This window comes from Lynx canadensis, chromosome B1, assembly GCF_007474595.2.
Source record: "Lynx canadensis isolate LIC74 chromosome B1, mLynCan4.pri.v2, whole genome shotgun sequence".
Lineage (NCBI taxonomy): Eukaryota > Metazoa > Chordata > Mammalia > Carnivora > Felidae > Lynx > Lynx canadensis.
This window is the reverse complement of record NC_044306.2, coordinates 89,042,144-89,048,143: the sequence shown is the minus strand read 5'-3', so window position 1 is coordinate 89,048,143 and position 6,000 is coordinate 89,042,144. Positions and strand designations below refer to the sequence as shown.

Sequence of the window (6,000 nt, the reverse complement as noted above, 5' to 3'; positions counted from 1 at the left end):
AATATTTATTATGGAGGCACTATTCTAGATGTTTGGTACATATGAATGGAAACACAAAACAAAATAAAAAATTTTGCCATCATGGGGACTTGCATTCCATTCAGTGGGTATAGTAATTAAAAAAAAATAAGTCAAATAAATAAAGTTTATAATTTTTTATAAGATGATAAATACCACAAAGAATATATATATAGCATAAAGCTGATTGGTAGGGCAATTGCAATTTGAAACATGGCAGTCATGGCAGGCCTCATTGAGAAGATGTTATTTAAACAACCTTCAAAGGATGTGAAGATAGCCAAGTGACTATTTGCATTAAGGTCACTGAAGATGGAGGGATAACTAGAGGAAAAGCTTTAAGATAAGATCATGAGGTCAAAGGTGTGGAGAAGACAGGAAAATTGTAAATAATGTAGGGTCCCATTGACCATTATAAAGATTTTGACTTTCACTAAAAGTGTAACAGGAAATATGAGGAACAAAACTGTGACTTTACCTGAGTGTATGAGGTCACTCTCAACAAGGAAGACACATTTCATCTGGGCCTGGAAGTGTTAGTAAAAGCCCATTCACCACAATCTCTAGAGAAAGGAATGTAGGCAGAGTTGAGAGGAAATAACATGTCAAAGTTATCAAGACATGACTAGATGGAATGTGAGGAACAGGATTTCTGTACAAGAAAAATCAGAAACCAAGATGGAACAGATATGGAATATTTGATAACATACAAAGATTTACAAGTTTGTTTTATAGGATGCTGGGCACCAAAAACAGGTTTTTAAACAGGTTCAGTTCAGGTTTCCCTTTTAAATTTATTCTGTCTAAAAAAAAATTAAGAAAATTGGTTCTTAAAGTAAGGATCAAATGTTTTTCAGGAAGATCCTTCTGATGGTACCATGGAGGATACACTACATAATTAATTTTTTTAAAAAAATAGTGGAAGAAAAACTGTCATGGAAAATTCATGGTGCTACCACTGAAGAGTGGTTCGAAGCCGTAAAGAGTGGCAGAGAAAGTTCCAGGACTACTTAGCAGTCAAGCGAAAACTGAAGTGTCAAAACACTAAGCCTTATCTAAAAGTCAAGAGTAATTGTCTGAATCCTGGACCTTCTAAATCTACTATTGTGCCCAGAAAGGATGTTACCAATCATGTTGCTTGGTATCAACAACAAGACCCATCAGCATTAAACTCCGGCCCACGCCTGCCAATATCACAGGATCCCAGAAGCCAGAGTTGGAGCCACCAAAACTTCTAGGCAAAAGGCTGACTTCAGGAGGTATTTCTTCTAACTCAAAGAGTAAGCCTTCCAGCAACAGTCAGCAAAAGCATGAAGCTGGATCATATATAACCAAAGAACTGTCTAGAAAAACTGTGGGGTCACTTAATATACAAGAACTGAAAACTGCAAAGCAACAGGTAGCAGATCAAGGAAATGCTAAATGCACCGACCCTGTAGACAGTAATCGTGTTTGAAATGAATACTTGGGTAGCTTTCTGAAACTGATGAACAAGGAAAATTTGCCCCAAACTTTACCAGACTCTGAAAGGAAGCTGAATTCTGAATTGTGGACAATAGGTAAGTCAAAGACTAATTCTTATAATCAAACCTAAAGCAGTTTGACTCCTAAAGAAACCTTGGGCAAAAGTTCAGGGAATAGTGCTGTTCTGAAAGACAGACTTAATAAACAATTTGTTGGAGAAACACAAATTAAGATTCCACCAGTAAAGTCACAGCCACTTTCTAGAGGAACACATCTTTCAAGACCAGGAGAAAAACTCCCAAGGGCAGTTCCCTCTCACTAGTTCAGAACCTTAGTAGGACTGAAGCATCAAAGAAACCTGTCGTCAAGGACATAAAGGTTATAAGGGTTAATAAGGATAAATATGAAAGACCAAATGAAACTAAGTTACAATCACCCACTGGTACTGAACAGAAAGTAGAACAAACCAAACCCTGGACATGCCCCAGTGTGCTTCTGGGAGGCTGTAACAACAGACATCCAAACATTAAGCAAGATCAGAAATCCACTCAACCTTGTTTTAGACGTCAGACATCAGGTGCACTGCCAAAGGCAAAACCCATGATCCAAAGGCCCAACTTGACACTTCGTAGTTTGAATTCAGTCATTCCAAGCACCCTAACATAACAGTAAATGGAACCAATGGGAATAAATGCAGCAACAGCTATCAAGAAAATGCACAGACTTTGGACTCCAAGTTGAAAAAGACTCTTTCCCAGAACCACTTTCTCAATATGATACCTTCCCAAACTCAGGCTGGTGACAAAACCATAAATGAAAGAAAAGTCCCAAACTAATCCATTTATTAAGAAGAACACAGCAGAGAATGAAAGGAAACAACTGGAAGCATGTCTGAAATCTAAGGGGAAAATCTATAAATAGCATCCTTTGGAACTTAAAAATAGAAATAATAGAGGAAATGAATATTTCATTTTGGAAGAGTGTGGAAAGAGAAGATGAAGAAAAGAAAGCACAACTTGAATGATCCTATAAAATTAACAACACTCTAACATTATGTCTGCAGTTCACTGAAGGGAGTGTACTTTCTAATGATATACTTACCATATTGTCCAGTATTCCTGAGGCCAAAAAATTTGCTAAATTCTGGATCTGCAAAACCAAGTTGTTGGCAAATAATGATACCTTTGATTTTATTGGGCCGTACAAAGAGGGCATTAGAAATAGGGCAACAACTATACAAGAGTCATGAGAATTTGTTCTTAATATTTTGTAAAGCCCAAACAGAATCACTGAAGAAGTTACCTTTGACTCTTTAGTTACTAAAACAAATACAACATCAGTAGAGTAGCTGGCCAATAAGACAGAATCTGAAAAGTCTTGTCTTTCTCTAAAAGAGAACAGTTTACAGCAACTTCCCAAATAACCACGGCAGAACAGGACAGTCATCCTGGGATCACATTACAGATTGTCCTGATCCCTAGAATAAGTGCAATGCCAGAAGTACAAGACATGAAGCTCATCACTCCATCACTCCTGAACAGTGTTTAGGAAGGATTGTGAGAGCTGTGTCCTGCTACAAAGAAATGCAGCAGGAACAGGATTTAGTAGTGGCTTCTCTTAATGAGCTACTAGAAGTGGAAGAAAAAGAGTGTTTTATTTTCCATAAAAATGAGGCTTTGCCTATAACATTAGGATTTAAAATCCTTGAGTCATAAATTCCTTTTTTCTTTTCTTGTTTTTTTTTTTAATTTTTTTTAACGTTTATTTATTTTTGAGACAGAGAGAGACAGAGCGTGAACAGGGGAGGGGCAGAGAGAGAGGGAGACACAGAATCCGAAACAGGCTCCAGGCTCTGAGCTGTCAGCACAGAGCCCGACTCCGGGCTCGAACTCACGGACCGTAAGATCATGACCTGAGCCGAAGTCGGAGGCTTAACCGACCAAGCCACCCAGGGACCCGCCTTTTTTTTTTTTTTTTTTTTTTGAGAAAAAGAGAAAGAGAGAGAGAGCAGGTGAGTGGCAAAGCGAGAGAGAGACAGAGAGCATCTTAAGCAGTCTCCACACACAGCATGAGCCCAACTCGGGGTCGATCTTGCAACCATGAGAGTATGACCCTATCTGAAATCAAGAGTCAGGAGCTTAACCAACTGAGACACTGAGGTGTCCTTTAATTTTCTTTTATTGTGTAAATATAAAGTATATAAAAACTCAGCCAACATAGTTAAAATTTAAAAATTTTAGCTTTTGTAATATATAAGCATTATCTAAAACAAAAAAATATGAAATTTTGTTCATTCTATTAAAAAAAAATAGCATGCATCATTCTATGGTTTTAAGCACAGTTCCATGGCAACCCAGAGCAGGAAGCAATTAACTCCCTATGGTAGGCAGGAATGACACATAGGAGTTGGTCCTCCAATGAGAAATAAGAATTACATGGGCAATGAAGAAGAACGTTTCCACACAGCAGACAGCATGAGGCTTAAAAACAAAAACTAGATGAAAAACTCTGTTAAAATAAAAAAAAATACCTATAGTAGAAAAACACACAAATTAAAACATACTTCACAAACTACAAATTTACCACAAATTTTGCTTGTATTTAAGTTATTATGGATATGGCTTCCATCAGTGAGCAAATTTTTTATTATGATTATGATTATGAATTGATAATTATTTATTTTATTTATTTTGAGGGAGAGAGAGCACAAGCAGAGGAGGGGCAGAGAGAGAAGGAGAGAGAGAGAGAGAGAGAGAATCCTAAGCAGTCTCTGAATTGTCAGTACTGAGCCTGATGCAGGGCTCGAACTCACAACCTGGGAGAGATCATGACCTGAGCCAAAATCAAGAGTCAGACACTTAACTGACTGAGACACCCAGATGCCCCAGTGAGCACATTTTCTAGTATTTATATAAACTTTTCTGATTATTATTTGAAAATTTAGAATTTTGAATTTGGTAACCTTTATTGTTCCTTTCAGTTCCATGAGCCTATGAAATACCAAAAATAAAATTGTATATAGATCTTCCTCAACTTACATTAGGGTTATATCCCAAGAAACCCATACATACATAGTAAGTGAAAGTACCGAAAGTCAAAAATGTATTTATTATACCTTACCTATTGAACACCATACTGAGCCTAATCTACTTTAAATTGTGCTTAGAACAGTTAGCATTCACCTATAGTTAGGCAAAATAATCTAATGCAAAACTTATTTTATCAAATGTTGGTGCGCCTGGGTGGCTCAGGTCGTTGAGCATCTAACCTCGGCTCAGGTCATGATCTCGTAGTCAGTGAGTTCGAGCCCTTCATTGGGCTCTGTGCTGACAGCTTGGAGACTGGAGCCTGCTTCAGATTCTGTCTGTCTCTCTCTCTCTCTGCCCCTCCCCCACTCATGCGCGCGCGCTCTCTCTCTCTCTGTCAAAAATAAACATTAAAAAATTAAAAAAATAATTAAGTGTTGAATATCTCATGTAATCTGTTAAATACCATACTGAAAGTGAAACACGCAGTGGGTATGGAAGCTTCTAAGTGTCCTGGTTGCTTACCATCATGATCACATGGCTGGCTGGGTCTTGAACTTCATTGCCACTGCCCAGCATCATGAGAAAGAACCAAATGTTACTAGCCCACAAAAATATCAAAATTTAAAATTTGAAGGATAATTTCTACTGAACGTGTATCATTTTTTCACCATAATAAAGTAAAAAAAAAATGTAAGTTGAACCATCATAAGTCATCGACCATGTGTATATGTATTTTTATTTTGCTAACCTCCAAATCATTTTTATCATTTATACTAGTTATTTTTTTTCTAAAGCAGAGTCTGACTTGTAGTAGATGTGATTTTGTACTATAAAACCAACATAAAGGTTTTTCTACATATTCAAATAATCAAATAAATATAAATGCTACATACTGCAATTACTTTTAAGTTTCCAAAAACCTCAAACTTACAGGTGACCTTTAAATTCTTCATTAAATAAATTATTTTTTTGTGAGTCTCACACGAAATTATTTGTCCTCAGTATGACACCTTCCTTTCTGTCACTAATACATGCATGAGCTAGTTTTCCCACAAGTGGAGAGATATAAAAATTTGTTCAAATATGATGTTACTCAGTAAGGGGTAATGTAAAATCTGAAAGTACCCTGTCTCTTTAGTCTTCCACTGTTATGTATTTCTTTAATTGAAAGACATTAAATAGAGCTTCAGCGGGGGAGAATGAAATAAAATAGTGATTCTTTTGCAATTGGTGGAAAACAGTATAATAACCATATATGAGTCTTACACAATTCTTTAGTATATTTCTTTTCAAAGGACATTCTCAGTGCATGTTCACACTTTGATTTTGAATTGAGTTTCTGGATGTTCATCAAAGTGCAATCTGTCTCAATCTTTTCCAGTATGCTAGATAATTATATTAATTATCCCAGTATACTCTGAAAATGCTTTTATTAATATGACCTCTGTATATAACACTAATAATTTCATTTTTCTTTTATGTATTTATT

At 36.4% G+C, this 6,000-nt stretch overlaps 1 pseudogene; it reads left to right on the top strand.

Annotated features, from left to right (window-relative positions):
* The first annotated feature begins 231 nt into the window (after positions 1–231).
* LOC115513007 lies at positions 232–3,197 on the top strand (annotated as a pseudogene).
* The last annotated feature ends 2,803 nt before the right edge of the window (positions 3,198–6,000 follow it).